Here is a 25,531-nt window from a genome sequence, read left to right on the forward strand (position 1 = left end):
AGTCGCGTAACTGACACACAGATGGTGCTACTATTGTCAAATCGATATGACGTTTATTAAATACTAACTTTCAAAACACTATATGTAAAGACTTCATAACATTTCGGTTACTAAGTTAGAAAATAGTGACAGCCATTTTAGTGAAGCTTCTTTTGTCAATTTCAAAACGATTTCGTGTGTTAATTTAACATTAGTCCTTGAGGAAAAAGTTAAGAGGGTAATGTCAGAGAGATAACCGGATGACGTGAATACAAATAAAACGGCTTCCAATTATCGATAATAATCGCACGTACTAGTAGATTGATTGTGTGAGTTTTGAAAACTTCCAATGCGTCATTTGCATAATTGTAACGGTACTTTTATAAGGCGGAATACATGAATGCAAAAAAAAAATTAAAGTAGGGATTTGATATGTCAAAAATTTCAATACCTTACTTGTCAAACCCGTCTCGAAAACACAAATTGAAAAAACAATATACACAAACTGAATTCAAGATTTCTCAAATATAAGGAGTGTATCGAAAAGTAGTTAGCAACATTGATTATTGAATAAAAAAGCGAAAAAAAACATATTTTGACATCAGTTTTCGATATATTGTAGAAAAATTACATTTTTATGCATTTCACTGATTATATTGAAGAAAATCCTAGTTTCTGTGAAACGTTCGCACTTTGGACTTGACATTCCTCATTAAATTCTGCACAGTTACTTTTGTGACTTTCATGGTGGCAGCTGTCCAGTTTTATTTTGAACTCCTGCATGTTTTGGGACACTATACCTTCCTTCCGAAAGTGCCGCTTGACAATTGCCTAATACCTTTCAATTGGCCGAAGATCCGAGCAGTTCGGTGGGTTGATGTCCCTTTCCACGAATTGTACATTGTTTTTTTGACAACCACTATAGAACGGAGTGGGCGTAGTGGGCTGAAGCCAAATCCTACCAGAAGAGAGGAGGAGCCTTATGCTTTCTGTACAGTGGCAGCATTCTCTTCTTCAAACATTCTTCCTCGTACACCTTGGCGTTAATTGTGCCCTTCGTGAAGAAAATCGACGACCGCAAACCACAGGTACAAATTGCTTGCCAGACCAACACCTTCTGCCCAAACTTTTCCATCGCCACCGTGGTGTCAGCGTCGTCCAGGTCCTGGTACACCGATTTCGTATAATATTGCGGTCCGTGCAGCGCTCGAGAGTCTTCCTTGGCGTAGGTTTCGTCGTCGATCAGGATGCATCCGTCTTTATTCTGTAGAATCCGGTTATACAGCTTTCGCGCATTCTTTTGGCCTGAACTTGCTGTACCAGGGACTTTTTCGGCACCTTCTGTTTCTTGTACGTTTTCAGAGAGTTCCGAACTTTGATCCGTTGAATCATCCCGATGCTGGTGTTGAATTGCTTAGCCAAATCCCGCGTCGACGCCGATGGGTTTTTCCTGATGTACTCAACCACTTTTAAGTCCCGCCCGGGCTGGCTGGGACCCGTTTTCCTACCGGACTTTCCGGTGGCAAATCCTTCATGGAAAGGGTCTTGCTGAACTTTTCGATAGTATTTTTGACACTGGTGTGGTGCACTTTCACCCGTTTTGCAATTTTGTTATACGTGAAACCACTTTCTGAGCACCAAGTGTGCAGAATTTTCTTTCGCGTTTCCGGATCAATTCGATTGTGCAGCTGTTATTGACATGTAAACAAACATGTCACCGCAATACACGGTGCAAAAAATTAAGCCATTTCAGAGTAATAACTGTTTGAATGTTGCTAACTACTTATCGATACACTCATTACATTATAGATTTACACTCGCCAAACGTGGACAAAGAGTATTTTTAATTCCTTCAGAAATATATGAGAAATGGTAAAGTATTATTCACTTATATACTAATATGATGTGCACTTCCCAAACTAGATATTTTTAGTAAACATGCTACAAGTTATGATTCCATACAAAAAGGATCTTGTTTGAGTAGTATTCAGTTCTTTAATAAAGTGATACAATAAATACAATAATCAGCTTGGTTATGTATTGTCATCTTGCCATATATTTTGATGTGCGCAATTGGCGAGAAAATTAATTATAAGAGCATTTCAATAATAAATTGAATGACTTATTTAACCATGTTAAACAACATGCGCAAATGTGTCTTCTTCATATTAGTCAATTAAAGATACTCATGGTTTATATGTTAACTATCCATAGATAGTGTCTGTCTTACAAACGAACAAAACGTGTCGTAGGCCCACAGCACTCAACCACTGAAAACATTTCGTATTTCATTGTGTCGGTTTTGCACGATACGTTTTGTGTGATGATTCGCTCAATTCATGTGGTTAAAATTTTACGGACCTTATTCTGGCACTGAATTTCAGCTTAATGCTCTATCATACTAAACATTTTAGAATGCTTCAATTTTGAGTTATTTGTGGTTATCTCATACTACTGCAAAATTTTTCATAAATTGCTGGTCATATTTACGATGATATGAAGAAAAAAAATATGTTGCTGCGTTAAATACAACAAGAGATATTGACGATTAAGTTCTACTCATTCTCGTCCAGAGTGATAGTAAAGTAAGTCGTATTCACGACAAAAATACTGTGCAAGCTCAGCAATGGGTTCAGGATTGTTGTCCGGACTCTGTTCCACCGAATAAAATTATTTGTAATTATTTTGCTGAATTTAAATCGTACATACATTGATAGTAGTGAAAGTACCGGTCGTCCAATTGTGGTGGTTACTTCAGAAAACATCGAAAGAGTCCACAAATTGGTTATATCTAATCGAAAATTGAAATTGCGTGAGATAGCTGAGGCCGTAAAAATATCAGGAGGCAGAGTGTTATGCAAATGCGAATTAACATTTAACCATGAGAAAGCACTTTGCAAAGTGGGTACAGCGTTTACTCACAGTCGATTAAAAACAACAACGTGTTGATGATTCCGAGCAGTGTTTGGACATGTTTTCGAGTAATAAATCAGATTTTTTTCGTCGATATGTGACAATGGATGAATCATGGATCCACCACTTCATTGCAGCCGGCGAATCGCGTTCGAAGCGGCCAAAAAACACAGCTTCAGCTCGAGAAAGGAAAAACAATCAATAGTAAATACTGCATAGTGTAGTTAAATCATTTGAATGCAAAAATCAAAGAAAAAAAGGCGAGTGGGTAGTGTCAGAGACATAACCGAATGACATGAATACGAATAAAATGAAAGGTTCAATATTTCTTTACGTTTGAACTTCTTCAAGTAAAACTCGGCAGTTCAAGCAGGCGTTAACGCAGTTAACGCTGTTTGCTAAATACTTTTTTATATTGCACCGAAGCGTCTGGCTGTCTAATCTGACGCCCTGACGGAATTCCTCATTCTGAATTCTGAGACTGAAATTCTGTAACCGAATTTTGAAGCCGGATGTTAGAAAGGAATCCAGTTTTCAAATTTGGATCCAGAATTCAGCTCAGAAATTCAGTCCTAGAAACCAGATCCGGAATTTCGATCAAAAATCTATAGAGTTTAGTTCCTGATTCCAGTAACACTTCAATAATTTTGGAAATGAGTTTTGGAATCAATTTCTAGAGCTGCAACTGAATTCCGAACCTGGTTTTATTATTGCGTTTCAGAACTGAATTCTGGAAATACAACTAAATGTTGGATCTGAATTCTCATCCTGGATGTAGGTCCAAAGTCGGTGTTAAGAACTGAGTTTTGGTCTGAACGTCAATTTCAGTTTCCGAAATTTATTTCTCAGTCCAGATCTAAGCTTAAAATCAAATTCTGCAATTCGGTTTCAGCCCCAGAGTTCTGGTACTCGATTCTGACCTTGAACTCTGGATAAGGAACTGACTTTTAGATCTGGATCCTAGAAATGAAAAAAAAAACTGGTCTTGGATCGTAAAACTGAATTTCAGAACTGATTTTTAGAATTGGATTCTGGACCTAGATGCTGGTCTGAACTGAACAAGTCAACTACTTACAATCTATCAGACCTTTACTAAACTGATTATATTCACTTCCGATTGGCATATTTTAACAGATAAGTAATTAAAATAGTTCTTCAGATTTCGTTGTACAGGGTGTTCCACGAAAAAAATCGAATTGGAAAATGCAATAATAAACGAACGGTTTGATAGATTTCAACGATTATACATTTATTTGTAAGGTTTTTTCATTGTATTTTGCTCCAATGCAAACGCTCTTGCTTGAAGCGTAACTGGCACTGGGAACGCCCTGCTGCTCAAAGTGCCGATTGATTTCAAATTGAACCAATTTTGGTTGAGAGCTTTCTTTTTACGTGATTTTCGTAGCTTTTTCACAAATTGGAAGTCCCAAAGGCCTTAAAAAATGAAGATGAAATTAAGAACCGATGCTTTTGGTAAGAAATAGAGAAAATTCAATTAATTCTTAATGACGATCTGTGGGACTGAAAAGTACCTTGAAATTGTCACGACCAACAGGATCTACATTCAGATTTGAGATTACTCTTGGCGTGTAAACTCGGTAAACTCGTTCGAAATTTGACTCGGAATTCATTGTGATTTCCAATTGGATTCCAGAGAAAATGAAATCCAACTCAAAACTAAACAACGCTCCCATGACGACTGATGACTTCCATTGACAAGTTTTTGGTGTGTGCCCGGCTGCAACTATTCTTCGGCACAATTCTGCTGTTCGGCACTCGCTTCATTACAAAATTGTTAGGTCTCCCGTATGTCTTGCTTCGAAAACCGTTTGCTCAGAAAATGATGGGAAAAAGTGGAATGTTCATCTTTTATATCAATACAGTTGTACAACAACAGATATTTTGTTCTCTTCCTCAGAATGCCTTCTGTTTGGCTGGTGTTGACATGGGTCAAATCAGACAGGTTTTTCATTAGTACTATTGAAACACTTCAATGTTGTTGTAAAACTCGTTCAAGTTAAAATTTTTCGAATCTATTCATAGTTAGATTATATAAATCCTTCTACAGATCTCTGAGCTATGAGCTTTCAAAATACGAGAAAGGCAAAGTTTTCCTCTTTGATTCATAATTGTTGATACCAAACATTTCAGAAAAGTTTAGTTTTGAATTATTTGAGATTAAGTCATACAACTGAAAATTTTATCATAAAATTGCTGATCATATTTCCAAAGGAATGTAGCAAAAATTATGTTGATACGTTAGGTACAACAGGAGATATTCACGATTAAAAACTTATCACTCTCTCAGAGGGTAAATTCTGAAAAGGCGCCCCATAGTAAAGTAAGTCGTATTCACGACAAAACGAACTCATATGACAAAGAAAAAGTTATTTTCACCAAGACAATGCACCAACTCGCATGTCGGTGGCCCCGATAGTTAATTTTTTATATCGTTTATTTATACCCGGCTTCGACCTAGTTGCGGGCGTTCGCCGGAGGTTCCGATGGTTAAATTGAACCAATTACACTTCGACTTGCTTCTCATCCACTTTATAGTCCAGATCTAGCACCCAGTGACTACTGGCTATTCGCTTATATGAAAAAAATTCTTGCCGGTAAGAAATTCAGTTCAAACGAAAAACTAATTGTTGAATATAAAGCCAGGTACCTTTTTAAATCCGACAAATCCTTCCCTAAGCACGGCATCGAGAAATTAGAGAAGCGTTGCAACGATGGTATGCTCTTGAAGGAGATTACATTGATAAAATTAATAAATTTATACAATAAGAACGCAGGTTCGAGTCCTGTCTCTGAGCGTATCTTTTTCCTAAAAATCATCTTTTCTGTGAATTTCTCATTCATTTGGGTTCTCCAATATATGTTTTCACTCAGTCATTGCAAAAACTGAACTTAATTATGGCAACTTTACGTCAAACCAACTCACATTAATAAATCGGTAAAAACTGAAAAAATGTTTTTTTAGTTAGTCGCACGACTTCTTGAGCGACGTTTACATTGCTAATGGTTCCATCAACACCAAAAATTTATATGCAGGAGCGCAAGAAAAAATTTCTGTTGTCTTTCCTCTAGCAACACAATTGTTCCGTTTAGTTTTAGGTGGATTTAACATCTTGCCATTATAGAGAAAGGCCATGTCGACAGAACTCCGCCCATCGCCGCCAAAGACTGTTGACAGCGAGATACAGTTCAAGACAAACTGTCGTGCTGCGGCGAGGATAGTGGCTATGGATACTGTGCAAAAGTTGATGAAACGAGTGAATGGTTTTTTGCTCTATATGAGTCTAACTTGAAGAGAGAACATAAAGCAATGATGAGCCGAAGCCGAAACGTGAATAAATCGAAATGAACTATGTACTTATTGTATAAAGCCAATAAAGTCTTGTTTGACCAACTTTCGTTCGTAACATCCTTTAATTTTACGGATTGAAGAAGGTTCCAGATGAACATTCTCTGTACACAGTTTTGTGCATTTATTATTTCTGTTCCCCATTTGGTTCTGAATGATGTAATAAATTAGTCGTTGGCAACCATGCGTTATAATGGAAAACATAAAATAAAGCACATCTCTTGTACTACAGATGCAAGGCTTTTTGCATACGAAACAAATGCGCCATGTTTGAATTTATTAGATTAGTTTTACCGACAGCAGCGAGTAATATTAAATTTGAATTGGAAGGCAAAACCCGGAGGTTTTTGTGTTCGAATTTTATTGCAATCTCTGTTGAGTATCAATCAGCAAACTTCCAGCATGCTATAACTTTTGACAATCCGGCTTTCGGTCAGCAAACTGCGGGGAAAATCATGCCCGAGTGCATAGCAAATAATATTCAAAAGCTCCAGTTCTGATTCAATGTAGGTTGAAAAACTTGTGCTATTTATAATTGCGGAAATAGAGATTTCCAGTAAGTTGGCAGTAGAAACGGAAAGAAAAGTGTGCTCTTGTTTGATGCACTGGCATTCAACCGTTAAAAAAATAGAAATTGGATTATCTTGGGTAGATCAGATCAGAAATAGTTTGAAGCATGCGTGAAATTCGTTCCTTGGTACTCAGTAACTTTGGCGTGCTGCGGTCCCATTTTGGACTCAGTTGGGACGCAGAAATGTCTCTCCAAAGAAGATACAGATACAATGTATGTGGAGGAACGGGTAGACAATGTCTAGAGAATGTTTTACGGTTCGATTGAAATGAGCTCAATGATAATGAGGAAAGGGATGGTAGAGGGCGCTAGAGTGCACTTCACGCTTACAGGGCTTGAAAGTGAGGAGAAACGAAAAGCAAAGCTGCCAGGGCAAAGTTTTACGAGAAATTGTTCATTATAGCGGGTATAAGATTTTGTAAGTAGCAAACTTCTTTATAGTTTATATCCGATTACACAAACCGTTTCACCGCGGACATAAGTTTTGTGCTGCGAAGTTACGATGGGGAATAGTAGATATATTTGTTCATTAGATATCATTGGGATAGGGTTCAGTTTACGCAGTTATATGTATAAACGTGTATTCGTATACAAGTATGAAACTGGCTCTCGATGCCGAGTTCGGTAGGAAGCAAGGTAGGATACTTTAAATAGGGTCTTAAAATAATAAAATTTTAACCTTGAGGTCATTCTCGAAATCAGACAAATTTTTTGTTCCTATATGCTCGATATAAGAATAGTCGCAGGAATCACAATAAAAGTAGAAATAAGAAAGATACATGAAAACGGGAGTACGGGCAGGGAAGGAAAAAGATTATATATAAGGAGTATATCGAAAATAAGCTATCCACAGATTTGTCTTTCAAATTATGATAAAAAACGATATTTTATTCAAACTAAAAATTGATCCTTTACTGTACGAGGTTAAACTTGAACATAATGAAAACCGGATGAAATTTGAGTTATCCCTTCGCGAATTTTCGAACTTTTGATCGAATGCTCTTCATCAAGTTCCGGACAAGTGTTGCATCGCATTTTGGACGCTTGAGCATGTTCTCAGCTACCTTACCAGTCTTCTTGAAGACCCTCTTCACGATTGCCCAGTAACGTTCGATGGGTCGAAGCTTGGAGCGATTTGGTGGATTGATATTTTTCTAAACGAAATTTATACCCATTTTTGCAAGCCAATTGAGAGTGGTTTTGGCATAGTGAGCCGATGCTAAATCCGGCCGAAATAGTGGAGGTGTACTATGCTTCTTATATAAAGGCAGCAATCTCTTCTGGAGACACTCAGAGTGATAGATTTATGCATTTATAGTTCCGGTAGTGTAAAAAATGATTGACTTCAAACCACAGGAACATATTGCTTGCCATACCAGTACCTTTCGACCGAATTTCTCTACTTGAATCGACCTGTCTGTATCGCTCACATCTTCCCAACGGCGACAGTAAAGTATTGTGGACCTGGAAGGGTTTTTAGTCCTCCTTTACATAAGTCTCGTCGTCCATCAAAATGCATGCATCCGGACACTGCAAAAGACGCGAATACAATTTCCGGGCCCTTGTTGCTGCTCGCTTCTTCTGTTCTACACTTTGTTTCGAGATTTTCTGCTTCTTGTAGGTCTTCAGATGATTTCGCCTCTTGACACGCTGGATCATTTCGACACTCGTTCCTGCTTTTTTGGCCAAATCACGTATTGACATTGATTTGTTCTTCATGATTAGATACACCACTTTCTGGTCCAGTTTCGGGTTGGAAGAACTGGGTTTTCTGCCTGTTTCTGGTTGCTCATCCAAAGAATAGTGTTCCCCAAATATATCAATGATGATTTTAACACTGGCATGATGAATTCTAAACCGCTTCGCAAATTTCCGTATAGTAATACTCTTCTCACTTAGCCATGTGTCCAGAATCTTAATTTTCACTCCCTTTTCAATACGCGACATTTTGAAAACTCAGAATTTCAACCGCACAAACAAGTAAACAAACGAAAGCTGATAGCCAAACGCACAGCATATTGTGATCTGAGCATAAAAAACGATCACAAATACATGCGTACAACACAAATGTATGTGGATAGCTTATTTTCGATACACTCCTTAGAGGAATGGAATTGGAATAGTATAGATGGTAATAGTAATAGAAACTCAAATGGAACAACAGATGAAAAACATAATAGAAACTAAAAGATGAAAAACATAGCATAAGCTTAATCTCAGTTTTGATTTCCTTCTTTCTATTTCCAAATTCCATTTTCCTGTTGTAATTTCATATTTTCTATATCCTATCTTCTTTTTTCCTATTTCATATTTTCAATTGTTATTTTTCAATTACCAATTTCGCATTTCCGACTCCTTTTTTATCATTTCTTATTTCCTATTTCCTATTTTATATTTTATATTTTCTATTTTTTATTTCCTATTTTATATTTTCTATTTCCTATTTCTTATTTCCTATTTCCTATTTCCTATTTTATATTTCCTATTTCCTATTTCCTATTTCCTATTTTCTATTTCCTATTTCTTATTTCCTATTTCCTATTTCCTATTTCCTATTTTCTATTTCCTATTTCCTATTTCCCATTTCCTATTTCCTATTTCCTATTTCTTATTTCCTATTTCCTATTTCCTATTTCCTATTTCCCATTTCCCATTTCCTGTTTCCTATTTCCTATTTCCTATTTCCTATTTCCTATTTCCTATTTCCTATTTCCTATTTCCTATTTCCTATTTCCTATTTCCTATTTCTTATTTCTTATTTCCTATTTCCTATTTCCTATTTCCTATTTCCTATTTCCTATTTCCTATTTCCTATTTCCTATTTCCTATTTCCTATTTCCTATTTCCTATTTCCTATTTCCTATTTCCTATTTCCTATTTCCTATTTCCTATTTCCTATTTCCTATTTCCTATTTCCTATTTCCTATTTCCTATTTCCTATTTCCTATTTCCTATTTCCTATTTCCTATTTCCTATTTCCTATTTCCTATTTCCTATTTCCTATTTCCTATTTCCTATTTCCTATTTCCTATTTCCTATTTCCTATTTCCTATTTCCTATTTCCTATTTCCTATTTCCTATTTCCTATTTCCTATTTCCTATTTCCTATTTCCTATTTCCTATTTCCTATTTCCTATTTCCTATTTCCTATTTTATATTTTCTATTTCCTATTTCCTATTTTATATTTTCTATTTCCTATTTCCTATTTCCTATTTCCTATTTCCCATTTCCCATTTCCTGTTTCCTATTTCCTATTTCCTATTTCCTATTTCCTATTTCCTATTTCCTATTTCCTATTTCCTATTTCCTATTTCCTATTTCCTATTTCCTATTTCCTATTTCCTATTTCTTATTTCTTATTTCCTATTTCCTATTTCCTATTTCCTATTTCCTATTTCCTATTTCCTATTTCCTATTTCCTATTTCCTATTTCCTATTTCCTATTTCCTATTTCCTATTTCCTATTTCCTATTTCCTATTTCCTATTTCCTATTTCCTATTTCCTATTTCCTATTTCCTATTTCCTATTTCCTATTTCCTATTTCCTATTTCCTATTTCCTATTTCCTATTTCCTATTTCCTATTTCCTATTTCCTATTTCCTATTTCCTATTTCCTATTTCCTATTTCCTATTTCCTATTTCCTATTTCCTATTTCCTATTTCCTATTTCCTATTTTATATTTTCTATTTCCTATTTCCTATTTTATATTTTCTATTTCCTTTTTCCTATTTCCTATTTCCTATTTCCTATTTCCTATTTCCTGTTTCCTATTTCCTATTTCCTATTTCCTATTTCCTATTTCCTATTTCCTATTTCCTATTTCCTATTTCCTATTTCCTATGTCCTATTTCCTATTTCCTATTTCCTATTTCCTATTTCCTATTTCCTATTTCCTATTTCCTATTTCCTATTTCCTATTTCCTATTTCCTATTTCCTATTTTCTGTTTCCTATTTCCTATTTCCTATTTCCTATTTCCTATTTCCTATTTCCTATTTCCTATTTCCTATTTCCTATTTCCTATTTTCTATTTCCTATTTCCTATTTCCTATTTCCTATTTCCTATTTCCTATTTCCTATTTCCTATTTCCTATTTCCTATTTCCTATTTCCTATTTCCTATTTCCTATTTCCTATTTCCTATTTCCTATTTCCTATTTCCTATTTCCTATTTCCTATTTCCTATTTCCTATTTCCTATTTCCTATTTCCTATTTCCTATTTCCTATTTCCTATTTCCTATTTCCTATTTCCTATTTCCTATTTCCTATTTCCTATTTCCTATTTCCTATTTCCTATTTCCTATTTCCTATTTCCTATTTCCTATTTCCTATTTCCTATTTCCTATTTCCTATTTCCTATTTCCTATTTCCTATTTCCTATTTCCTATTTCCTATTTCCTATTTCCTATTTCCTATTTCCTATTTCCTATTTCCTATTTCCTATTTCCTATTTCCTATTTCCTATTTCCTATTTCCTATTTTATATTTTCTATTTCCTATTTCCTATTTTATATTTTCTATTTCCTATTTCCTATTTCCTATTTCCTATTTCCTATTTCCTGTTTCCTATTTCCTATTTCCTATTTCCTATTTCCTATTTCCTATTTCCTATTTCCTATTTCCTATTTCCTATTTCCTATTTCCTATTTCCTATTTCCTATTTCCTATTTCCTATTTCCTATTTCCTATTTCCTATTTCCTATTTCCTATTTCCTATTTCCTATTTCCTATTTCCTATTTCCTATTTCCTATTTCCTATTTCCTATTTCCTATTTCCTATTTCCTATTTCCTATTTCCTATTTCCTATTTTCTGTTTCCTATTTCCTATTTCCTATTTCCTATTTCCTATTTCCTATTTCCTATTTCCTATTTCCTATTTCTATTTCCTATTTCCTATTTCCTATTTCCTATTTCCTATTTCCTATTTCCTATTTCCTATTTCCTATTTCCTATTTCCTATTTCCTATTTCCTATTTCCTATTTCCTATTTCCTATTTCCTATTTCCTATTTCCTATTTCCTATTTCCTATTTCCTATTTCCTATTTCCTATTTCCTATTTCCTATTTCCTATTTCCTATTTCCTATTTCCTATTTCCTATTTCCTATTTCCTATTTCTATTTCCTATTTCCTATTTCCTATTTCCTATTTCCTATTTCCTATTTCCTATTTCCTATTTCCTATTTCCTATTTCCTATTTCCTATTTCCTATTTCCTATTTCCTATTTCCTATTTCCTATTTCCTATTTCCTATTTCCTATTTCCTATTTCCTATTTCCTATTTCCTATTTCCTATTTCCTATTTCCTATTTCCTATTTCCTATTTCCTATTTCCTATTTCCTATTTCCTATTTCTATTTCCTATTTCCTATTTCCTATTTCCTATTTCCTATTTCCTATTTCCTATTTCCTATTTCCTATTTCCTATTTCCTATTTCCTATTTCCTATTTCCTATTTCCTATTTCCTATTTCCTATTTCCTATTTCCTATTTCCTATTTCCTATTTCCTATTTCCTATTTCCTATTTCCTATTTCCTATTTCCTATTTCCTATTTCCTATTTCCTATTTCCTATTTCCTATTTCCTATTTCCTATTTCCTATTTCCTATTTCCTATTTCCTATTTCCTATTTCCTATTTCCTATTTCCTATTTCCTATTTCCTATTTCCTATTTCCTATTTTTCCTATTTCCAATTTCCAATTTCCTATTTCCTTTCCTATTTCCTATTTCCTATTTCCTATTTCCTATTTCCTATTTCCTATTTCCTATTTCCTATTTCCTATTTCCTATTTCCTATTTCCTATTTCCTATTTCCTATATCCTATTTCCTATTTTATATTTTCTATTTCCTATTTCCTATATCCTATTTCCTATTTTATATTTTCTATTTCCTATTTCCTATTTCCTATTTTATATTCTATATTTTCTATTTTTTATTTCCTATTTTATATTTTCTATTTTCTATTTCCTATTTCCTAATTCCTATTTCCTATTTCCTATTTCCTATTTCCTATTTTCTATTTCCTATTTCCTATTTCCTATTTTCATTTCCTATTTCCTATTTCCTATTTCCTATTTCCTATTTCCTATTTTCTATTTTCTATTTCCTATTTCCTATTTTCCATTTCCCGTTTCCCATTTCCTATTTCCTATTTCCTATTTCCTATTTCCTATTTCCTATTTCCTATTTCCTATTTCCTATTTCTTATTTCCTATTTCCTATTTCCTATTTCCTATTTCCTATTTCCCATTTCCTATTTCCTATTTCCTATTTCCTATTTCCTATTTCCTATTTCCTATTTCCTATTTCCTATTTCCTATTTCCTATTTCCTATTTCCTATTTCCTATTTCCTATTTCCTATTTCCTATTTCCTATTTCCTATTTTCTATTTCCTATTTCCTATTTCCTATTTCCTATTTCCTATTTCCTATTTCCTATTTCCTATTTCCTATTTCCTATTTCCTATTTCCTATTTCCTATTTCCTATTTCCTATTTCCTATTTCCTATTTCCTATTTCCTATTTCCTATTTCCTATTTCCTATTTCCTATTTCCTATTTCCTATTTCCAATTTCCTATTTCCTATTTCCTATTACCTATTTCCTATTTCCTATTTCCTATTTCCTATTTCCTATTTCCTATTTCCTATTTCCTATTTCCTATTTCCTATTTCCTATTTCCTATTTCCTATTTCCTATTTCCTATTTCCTATTTCCTATTTCCTATTTCCTATTTCCTATTTCCTATTTCCTATTTCCTATTTCCTATTTCCTATTTCCTATTTCCTATTTCCTATTTCCTATTTCCTATTTCCTATTTCCTATTTCCTATTTCCTATTTCCTATTTCCTATTTCCTATTTCCTATTTCCTATTTCCTATTTCCTATTTCCTATTTCCTATTTCCAATTTCATATTTCCAATTTCATATTTCCTATTTCCTATTTCCTATTTCCTATTTCCTATTTCCTATTTCCTATTTCCTATTTCCTATTTCCTATTTCCTATTTCCTATTTCCTATTTCCTATTTCCTATTTTCTATTTCCTATTTCCTATTTCCTATTTCCTATTTCCTATTTCCTATTTCCTATTTCCTATTTCCTATTTCCTATTTCCTATTTCCTATTTCCTATTTCCTATTTCCTATTTCCTATTTCCTATTTACTATTTCCTATTTCCTATTTCCTATTTCCTATTTCCTATTTCCTATTTCCTATTTCCTATTTCCTATTTCCTCTTTCCTATTTCCTATTTCCTATTTCCTATTTCCTATTTCCTATTTCCTATTTCCTATTTCCTATTTCCTATTTCCTATTTCCTATTTCCTATTTCCTATTTCCTATTTCCTATTTCCTATTTCCTATTTCCTATTTCCTATTTCCTATTTCCTATTTCCTATTTCCTATTTCCTATTTCCTATTTCCTATTTCCTATTTCCTATTTCCTATTTCCTATTTCCTATTTCCTATTTCCTATTTCCTATTTCCTATTTCCTATTTCCTATTTCCTATTTCCTATTTCCTTTTTCCTTTTTCCTTTTTCCTTTTTCCTTTTTCCTTTTTCCTTTTTCCTTTTTCCTTTTTCCTTTTTCCTTTTTCCTTTTTCCTTTTTTCTTTTTCCTTTTTCCTTTTTCCTTTTTCCTATTTCCTATTTCCTATTTCCTATTACTATTCCTATTCCTATTCCTATTCCTATTCCTATTCCCATACCTATTCCTTTTCCTATTCCTATTCCAATTCCTATTCCTATTCCTATTCCTATTCCTATTCCTATTCCTATTCCTATTCCTATTCCTATTCCTATTCCTATTCCTATTCCTATTCCTATTCCTATTCCTATTCCTATTCCTATTCCTATTCCTATTCCTATTCCTATTCCTATTCCTATTCCTATTCCTATTCCTATTCCTATTCCTATTCCTATTCCTATTCCTATTCCTATTCCTATTCCTATTCCTATTCCTATTCCTATTCCTATTCCTATTCCTATTCCTATTCCTATTCCTATTCCTATTCCTATTACTATTCCTATTTCTATTCCTATTCCTATTCCTATTTCTATTCCTATTTCTATTCTTGTTCAAATTCTTTTTCTCAGTTTTGTTCTATTTTCGCTATTATATTCTTTTTTTTTTCTGCCTATTTCAGATCCGATTCTCTTTTCCGGTTCTAATTCTTACTTTAGTTTAATTAGAGTTCAAATTATAGATTAAGATTTGTTTCTTTTTCGATGTTCTTATTTCTAAGCTGATTGAAACTGCTTGAATTTATCCCTGAAATTGAGGACAACGATGGTGTTAGCAGTTGAATTAATGCTTTCAGTGTGTGGTATTTTCACTAGAAATTGAAGATTGGCTAAACAATAGGTAAATCACATACTAAGGTTATCACTTTAACTATTATGCCGTTTTTGTTTTTAGCGCTGCACCGGTGTGGTGTTTTTTTTTGTAAAATATACTGACTCAAGATAATTAAGAAAAATCTTTCAGACAAAGATTAAATCAAGGAACATTGAAGCAACATTGAAAGGAGAAAAACTTAATCTTTTCATATTTATACAGCAAATAATCCACAAAGATAATAAAATGGCTAGTTTGTTTCCACTTCTTGTTCGGAGAAGCAGCTTTTCTTCTGCAATACCCGCGTTGTCAATAGCAAGAACTGGAGCCGTGGTTCTATTGTAGATTGTGCTAAAAAGAACTGTGTTCGAGTTTTCAATGTAAATTCGAAAAAAGTGAGCCCGTTGAGCGAAAATAGCATTGCTATAGAGATGAAAAGCTGACTGAGCTTTTAGGTAAATAATAATTCAGACCGAGAAATGGTCTGAAACTGCAAATGCCTTTTGACACGAAAAAGTTGATGGAGCTTACCATAAACTAAATTGCGTTTTTTAACTCACTGTACACAGGACGTCAAACACAGCCTCCAAATTTGTACTATTCCAAACTACGGATCATAGAGAAATTTTTCCAATAAAAAGAGAATTTCATTTTCGGTGTTCAAATCGTGTTTATGGGTTAACAATGTGCGTAGTAAAACCTAAACCGTTCACGTTTTCTTTAGGAGACCCGTATTCAAATGTTAGTCATTAGTAACAAAATTACTGAATCAGCCCACTAAGACAAAACCATGCGCATCTCCAACGCATCGTAGATCCTCCGGTAGTTGAGTCCCAAGTTGGATACATACCCTCATAAGAAAGTGCGAATATTCAAGTGCGATTCCAGCGTCAGATATTACAGTACACTAATTTTAAGATATGTCATCTATCACAAGGCAATGATTTTATAATAATTTCGGCATATCTACCAAGGCTGAAAAAAAGCAACACTCTTCAAGTCACACAAATTGCTACCGAGCTAGAGATTCATTCCACAAACGCTAACCTAATCATACTCAAATTCATTGAAACTATCATATAACTAAGAATATTACAGATAAACACACATCAATTCTCTAAAGAATTAACATAAAAGCTACTTTTTAGGGTCGTCAATTTTCATTTTCTTGCTCAGCAAAACTCACGGTGGAAGTGAAGAATGTCTGATTCTTTGGCAAATTATGTGGAAAGGCTAAAAGTCAACACTTGTGGCTCATATACATCGTTACAATAATTATACTTGTGATTAACAACACCAGGATCGTTTCAAATCTTTGCTTCCCTAAAACACTCTAATCAAGCTATAATGCTTTTCTTAGAATTGAAGCAATGATAAAACTGTTAGCACACACATATTTGACTTTGCTCTGATACATTTAATATACGTACAACCCCCATTCCGTAAATTTCTCTTTGCCCACAGCCATTACCGCGCATGAATGGCTTTCAGTTTTCCCGCGATAATGGCACTTTAAAATAAAAAAGTCAATTAACGTCCCACGTTTCCACTAGTCGGCAGCTCATACCGATTAGTGCAGCCCCCACAGACAGGTGCAACCTAATGAGCGCCACACTTGAGGCGGGAAAAGATTGATTAAATTTCTCACTCTCGTGCTACTATTTTTACAGCTTCCCAGTAGGGATGATTGGTGTTCGTGACAGCCGGCGTGTGCAGCGGAGAGCTCCAATCCAACAACGCTGGCTGTGGGAACCGTGTCAGGCAATTATCATTAACCTATTTCAATCGTTGTTCTGTTCGGGGGTAAACAAGTAACTATGTATGTATGTATGCATGTACTAGGAAAATACGGAGAATGCTGTCAACCGGTATGCCCTTGTCTATTTTGCTGCGGAAGTCTGTATCCGACAAAGTTTTCCTGAATCGTGAAAAGGCCCCATAGAAATGCCAGAGCCTGTGGAGTTTAGTGAATGCGTGTCGTTTGTGTTCGTGAGACGGTGGGAGCTTGAAACGAGACGACAGATCGGAGCTATTCCAAATATTCACGTACCTATAAGAAACCAATTTCAAAGAATACGTACCTTTTTATATTACAAAATGTGTCAGAAAAAAGTATTAGAAAGAGTTTGCTTAGGAGCTTACCTTGTGAAGAATTTATAACGGTGCGTCCAGCAACAACAGTAACTGCGACGACAAATCAATTAACGAAGACGCGATTGGTGAGCCAACAGCACCCAAAGTCTCGTAAGATGATAAAGATGATGATTATTCATACTTAAATTATAATTGGTGTATAAACAAGTTCGTACGGTTTTCTATTTTTCAATTTCTTTTTTTCACTATGAAAATCTCGATTTTTGAGGCGAATAGTGTTTTATCTAGGAGTTATTTTAATATGAAGAAAATATTCGCCGAAAGTCACCATATTTTGATGGAAGCGTATGGTGAGCATGCTCTAGCTAAGCAAACGTGTCTGAAGTGTTTTGCATGGAAAACGAAAACCGAACCGGAGTTCCACCAAAGTTCGAAGATGAAGAATTGGAGGAATTGCTCAATCAATATCCGTTGCAAACGCAAGAAGAACTTCCAAAATCGAAGTTACTTTGCCAGTCATTTGCCAACATTCGAAAGCAATGGTAATGATCCGAAAGGTAGGCAATTGAGCGCCGTATCAATTGAAGCCAAGGGACGTCGAGTTTTGTTTATTCACGTGCGTACAACTGCTTCAAAGGTACAAAAGAAACAGTTTTATCCATTCTTACCACTAGTCGTATAGCCCAGACATTGCTCCTTCCGATTGCCATATGTTCCGGATAATACAGCGTGGTCTGGCTGACAAGTACTTTTTCAATTATGATGATGTCAAAAAATGTATCGATGCGTGAATTGCGACCAAACCGGTCGAATTTTTGAAAAGGGTATCTTTTGAATAATTTGACTCGGCGAATTTTTAAAAAATATCACATCTGGCTTTGATTGGTTGGGTGAAACTAAATCGAAAAAAAATCTGTTATCACTTACTACACAATCAGATGCTTCAAACTAATCAAACATTTTGCTTTATTTTACTAGAAGCTGGGAGAAGCTTACAGAAAATTTGTAAAGTTTCTCTTTTTCTTCCAGAGCAAGCAATGAATAATTGCAAGTTGCGAGCTCGGATGAAAATGCTTTTATACTCTAAAAAAAATATAAAAAAGGCCGGTGGGTAATGCCAGAGACATAACTGGATGTCGTCAAGCTAGCCTTTGCTGTAAATTTCACACAGCGAAAAGGGCACAAATCTAATCAAACTATTTTAGATTTGCTCTTAACTGAGGATATTTATCTTCGATTTGCGAGCAAAAAATCCTAATATTTCTTTAGAAAACTTAGAACGGCTGATTTTGTGTGATTCTCTCCACCGTTGTCCTCTTTTCGTTGTTTTTTCACTAATGCAAACTACTGGCAGCTATGACTTAATTGCTCTTGTCGGAATGCGAAACTAGCTTTCCAAACGACACACAATACATCTGCTAGCAGTGGCGATAGAATCCAAACTGATCCAATTTTTGTTAAGAGGTTTATTTTTACGTGATTATATAAATCCTTTCGCAGATCACTGAGCTATGAGCTTTCAAAATACAAGAAAGGCAAACGCGCCTTATGAATTATCCTCTTTGATACTCGTTTATACCAAACATTTCAGAAAAGTTTAATTTTGAACTTTTTTAGATTATGTCACACAACTGAAAATTTTATCATTAAATTGTGATCATATTTCCGATAGCATGTAGCAAAAATTATGTTGATTCGTTAGATACAACAAGAGATATTCACGATCAAAAACTTATCACTGTCTCAGAGGGTAAATTTTGAAAAGGCGCCCCATAGTAAAGTAAGTCTTATTCACGACAAAAAAATTGTGAACTGATAAGCGATGTGAATTCGTGGATTTTTTAAGCAAAAAATTTAATAACCAGCGAATGGTAGCATTATTTTAAGAGATGCAAAAATATTCTCATTTCCAAAGCAAAATCATCAAAAACAACATTAATAACACGAAATTTTTCAATGTAAAATTTGATTTGTATTTATCTTTATGAAATTTTGTCGTGAATACGACTTACTTTACTATGGGGCGCCTTTCCAAAATTTACCCTGTACAAGAATGGGTAGAAGTTTATCGCGAATATCTCTTGATGTACTTAACCCAACAACATAATTTATTCTACAAGCTATCGAAAATATGATCAGGAATTTGCGATTAAGTTTTCAACAGCGTGAGATAACCATAAATTACTGAAAAACAAAGTTTTCTTAAACTTTTGGAAATAATGAGGAAAATTCATCACGCTTGCTTGCCTTTTTCGCACCCGGACGACGGTTTGGAGGTAGTCAGGCACACATGCGAACACATATCAGATCCGATTATCTACTGAACGAGTATAAAAGGTAATCTTTGATAAAAAAAACTGTTCATTTCTTCTATTGCTACAGATGGAACTGGATGTCGTGGTGAGGTTCTCCCACCAACATCAGTAAGAACAAACCAAGTACTATAAAGCGTGAAACGCTCAGGTCGTTCTCTCATTTGGACTTCTGTCGTCAGGAGGAGCAGTCGGCAATGGAAGTAGACCTTTTGCGAGGTGTAAAGCATCAAACGCTCAGGTCACAGAGGCAGTTTTCAGGATAACTTGATTAGTTTTGTGCACTTTTCGCAGTGCAAAATTCGCAACAGTGTTTAATATCTGAGAATTACACAATTTGGCCCTTCTGAACGCCAGAAATTTAATTCTGTATGTTGCTATTTAGAACAATAATTGTATACCCAAAAAATTATGCGAAATTTTCCTCATTATACTGTATACGGCCCATTTTTCAACCACTTGTAGTTTGTAGTAGAACCTTCTGCTGATTTGCTTTATGAAATGCATAGTACCGACTCAGAAGCCATTTATGAAAGGTTCCTTTCAGAACCACCATTATTTTATCATAAAGAACTATACTGTTTATTTCGTAATATTGAATTGTGTGTCCGAATGTTTAATGTAACTAATCTGTACTTTAGTTTAGGTGTATCGTTTCCAATTCTAGTAGTGAAAAAAAGGAAAGCTTGTACAATTCACACAATCGATCAACTAATTGATATTCGGAAGTATAAAGAAAGAGTGTCAGTTTTATTCGTATTCACGACATCCAGTTATGTCTCTGACATTACACACTCGTGCTTTTTTTTGGTATTTGATAACACTAAAATTTTTTTATGTGAAATTTTGTATATCTACTCACTCACTCAGCATGATCCGGAAATAGAACGGAAACAATAACCTTGACATTGAAAGGTATAACCATTCAGGGGTTTTGATATCTCATGCGTAAAACAATAATCGAAAGGCATGTTTCTAGTTTGAAAAATACTTCCTTTGAAATTTTTTGAACACAATGTTCAGTTGTTTTTTTAGTAACAATAAAAATGATCAAATGTTCATGAATGTTAGGGATTGGATTTTTTAATCATCGAAAGGTTGCATCATTTCCAGGATGACAAAAATAATCACACTTCTTTAAATAGTCAAAATGCCTTACACTCAAACGGATCAGAAAACATATCAATTCAGAATTCAATGACCTTGATTTCGAATAGCATGATTCTAGAAACTAGAACATTTTACTTGAGACATGCCACCAAAATTTTTAGTTTTGGTAAAATGTAAAAAATAATAAAGATACAAAAATTCGCTCAAGACATGAAATGTGCGTCTTTTCCTTAGATTTCAAATAAGGGATTCCATAAAACAACCTTAATAGTTTATTTAATGAAAAAAGTTAAAACTAATAAAATAATAAAAAAATCAAACTTGGGCCTAATAATCTTGGCAAAGTTTCAGAGTGGAAAGATTAATACTTTCGGAGCAGTGAATTTTTCAATCACGATTTGGGTAGCTGATTTTGCGTGGAGTGCCCCATATTTAATTTAAGAAGATCAAATTGAATTTGAGTTATAATTCTTCTATACATTGAAGAAAAAAAAAAAGATCTGACAAGCAATTTGAACTCGCTGGTTTTTAAGAGAACCAAGTGAAAACTCAAGATGATTTGTGGATTGTTTTCAGCGAAACATTTTATGTATTATCTTTAGAATGACAAAAATACTTTCTTTTCAACAAATAAATACTGGTGATAGCACAAAAATATATTTTATTTAGATTGTTTTATGTCAATCCACTATGCAGATTCGTAAACATACCGGAGACAATCACCTTGAACTTGTGTAGCATATTTTTGGGGTTAAAAATTTTTCCTTTGAAATTTTTCAAACACAATTTTCAGTTGTTTCTTCTTATATAAAATTTTCGAATGTTCTTGAATATTAGGGATGGCTTGGATATTTTAGTTTGACCCCATACTTGAAATCTGTTGACATCGTGTAGCTCATATTTTGAGCTCTAACTAAATATAGCTCTTACTTACTGTAGTAATTTGTCTGAAAGTTTTAAAGTGGAATTTCTATAGCAAGGTAATCGTTTGAATCCTCATTGCGTCAGTTTTACTATGGCTTACAATTGGACCAGTTATTTTGCAGATTTGAAAATCTTTTATTTTAGTTAACTCCTGTTTGGAATGATTTTTTTGATTGAGAAGTTTTGTAAAAAAGTTCTAAACTTTTCAATCAATTCCGAAATCATTTTAAGTTTTAATTTTTGAGAATAACAGTTCAGAATAAATTAAAAACTCTCTTAAATTTCTATCACTTGAATTGCCAGAGATATGGAAAAAAGGACATAACTTTAAATATTGAATTTGTAGCCATTTGATGTTTCAAATTTCGAAACAATACCCCTAATAATAAAATGCATGGTATTTAGTTCTAAGGGCATGTGATATATGATTTTAGAACTAAATACCATGCGTCTCCATCGGATGATGACAATTTGATGGAGACGCATGGTTTTGCGAATGATTTATTTTTTGAAAGTCTGATATTATACCCGTCCACATTTTTTTTAAATCTGAAAAAAAAATACAGCGTAATGTACTCATAAATGATTTATTTTTGATGTAAAATCTATAGTGGTACCAAAATTGTAATCGCAATAAAGAAAATTCGAAAATGTTGAAAATTTTTTTCACGTGAAATACATTTCGAAAAATTTTGAAAAAAATCAGAAAGATTTCCCATAATTCCTAAAATATCAATGTTTTTTTTTATTTTTTTTGCTAAAGAAGTTTTTGAAGAATTCAAATAAACTGAAAATCAAAAGAACCACCCTAACTCCACCAATCATTAAATTAGTTAAAGGGTTAAATTCACTTCCAAACTAAGTGGTAAGCATTTGAAACATTTTTGAACAAGCAAAATTATTCAAATTATATATAATCAAAGATGGTTGAGCCGATTTTAACATATTTAGACTCGTTTAAGAGCTGCTAATAAGTCATTAATCAGGTTTGAAGATCAAATGGTTGTCACTTCTGGTTCTGGAGATATAACGGCATAACTAAAAAACGCATTGTTTTTTTTCGAACTAAATTTTCTCAGAGATGACTGTGCGGATTTCAAAAAACTTAAAAGCTACTATTGGGTCATTGATAAAGTTCTAAGATCAAATGGCTGTGATCTCTGGTTTCGGAGATGTAATGGTACAAGTGACGTAACCAAGTAAACGCATATTTTTTCTCCTCTCAATTTTCTCGTGATGGCTGAATCTATTTCAACAAACTTATGCTCGTCGGGAAACTACTTTTGGTTCATTAAACAATTAGAACAACTTCAAATAGTTGTCACTTAATGGTTTCAGTGGTATAATGACATATAAGATGTAAACGTCAAAACTTATATGGCTAAGATTTCAAGTTTCGGAGATATAATCGTTAAAGTGACGTAATCGACAAAATGTTTTTATCTCGTTCAAATGTATTATTTCTGGTACGCTTGGTCTGAGAAATGTTTCAGAATATGTGACGTAATCACTGAAGCATGCTTTTGTGAACTACCCGAATCAATCTGAATAAATTGGTGTCAAAAATGAGTTCAAATCAGTGTCGGAAATTATCTCAATAAAAAGACAAAGAATATTTCAATGAAACTGTATCTTTATTGTTTATTGGAGCAGGAAAAAAACCCTCTTGAGTTGACCAACTACAAGTACTTACTTACTTTACTCGATGGGAGAGAAAGTCATTATCACACCACTAGGTGGTGGACTATGAATAGCTTTTTTAAACGTGAACGCGACCCGTACTTGATCGAAAATAAAAAAAAAACTTTTAGCCGTGCCGACCCGAACCCAAACCCGACTCATACCCGTTAAAAATGAAAAAAATGTTACTCGAACCCGACAAACATATTGTTTTCTAAACCCAAACCCGACCAATACCCAGTTTCGGAATAACGTCGTAAAATGTGCATAGAAAAGTGCACTATAGCTTTATATTAATTACAGCTACGTCTAATGTCACATAAGCTGGAACCTGATACAAATTACTTAATTCAGAATATACTAGCAAATTCCAACCATCTGTTTCCATTCGTCTCACTAGACATTGAGCTTCAAGTTTATTTTAAGCTGTATATGAAATCTAAATTATTAATCAGCTCGCATTCCGGATGTAGTCGCGGTACCGAAAAGTGAACGTACTGTCTGCAGGCTTCATAAAGCATTCATTCCTTTGTGATTGTTCGCAAGATGACGACTAATAGCGTGTTTAAATCCATCTAGTAGCGTAATGATGTCTTTCTCATTATCGTTTATATGATAAGCTGATGGTTTATAAAATTTGTATTGGAACTTATAAATGAATTCGGAATCGGTGGCAGAAACCCAAAACAAACAATTATTCATATAAAACATTAATGCTATCAAATAAACATTAAGAATCGTAGTTGGAATTTGAAAATTTTTAATGATAATAAACTATTCAAAAGTCTTTGAATTTGGGATTCTGTGTGATTTATTTTATTCCTTTCATATAAAATGCATAGAGTAAATGCGATGGTCTGAGTTTCTACTATTTGAACTATTTATGTACACACTTCGAAAAAACCATGTGATTTTACATCTTATTAGATGCACATAAATGGAGCGTCGCAGTTCACACAAATTTATGTGGAAGAACATTTGACATGGAATTCATTGAAATAAATAAATGAATACTGATAGCTCCTGCGGCGATTTGAACCGAGAATCATGGGATCGCAAAGTACGTATGTTAATCGACTAAACCACAGAAGCACACATCTGCTTGGCTGGTAAAAGGTGCATTTAAATTCATACAGTCGCACCTGCTAGAAGAATGCAAGTTACAGTCGAAACCAGTAAAATTCCAGCTAATCTAACATTAAGTCTTACAAATGAAACTATCCGTCATTTGACAAATTAGGTTGTTATGAATTACATGGTATGAGGGATTAAGTCACCTGTAAAATTCATTTTTTGTCTACACACACATTTCTTCTCTACTTTTCGTGCCTATGTACCACCCTGTGCAATTCTGCTCCTTAGATGTTTTTAACAGTAGTTCTTGAGGTCGAAAATGAGAATCATGGTTTCAAGCTAAGTGTATAAAAATCAGGTCAATATAGTTTAACCTTAGACATAACAATTGTATTGAAAACTTTTATAAAATTTCAAATGTGAAATGAAAGAAATTTGGGCAATTTTGAATGATAAAATTAACAGTCTGAAATAGATTGTTTATCCGAAATAATGTGATCGATTATTATCGAAGTAATTCTGAGTCATAATTTTATGATTGCATTGCATGATTCTCATGAACGTTTCATGACCGGTTTTTTTTTAAATTTTTTGCGATATTCACCTAACCAGAGACCATTTTTGTAGAAACAGGAAAAGAAAAATATAGAATGATAGTACTCAAGGGATGTGTATATATAGAACGGAAAGGTGAGACGTGACAGGGGGTCATTTAAGCAAACAGAAATCTTCTTGTAACTTTACTTTTACCTTCTACCAGAGGAGTCGGGCTTAAGCATCTGAACAATGCGAGTCTTTAGCCGATTCGGATAGTAAATGGTAAAAGACCTTTATCACTACTTAAAAAAAAAAAAGTATAAATTTTTTTTGTCTCTCGAAAAAATTATTCTTGCAGAAACATGCGTAGTTCACCTAACAGTGAGATGAGTTTTTTTATAACTCAGCATTAGGTTAAACGCCTTTACATAACATTGCAAATGATGCTTGAAATATTTCTCTTCAGAAATTCTATAAAAACTGTTTATTTTTGGGTTCGTTTCATGTTTCAAATACAAACAATTCCGGTGTTGAACGGATCCCAAAAACTGTCTGATCAATTTCATTCCATTCTTTATATTCTATAATTCATATACTTTTGTGCTAGGTTTTAGAAATTTCGGTCGTT

General features: G+C 33.8%; 1 protein-coding gene across 1 annotated transcript in view; it reads right to left on the reverse strand.

Moving 5' to 3' along the window:
- The window catches only part of LOC131427107 (gonadotropin-releasing hormone receptor), a 190,246-nt gene that overhangs the window by 97,860 nt on the left and 66,855 nt on the right, over positions 1 to 25,531 (reverse strand). The window lies entirely within an intron of this gene.

This window comes from Malaya genurostris, chromosome 2 (genome assembly GCF_030247185.1).
Source record: "Malaya genurostris strain Urasoe2022 chromosome 2, Malgen_1.1, whole genome shotgun sequence".
NCBI classification, from domain to species: domain Eukaryota; kingdom Metazoa; phylum Arthropoda; class Insecta; order Diptera; family Culicidae; genus Malaya; species Malaya genurostris.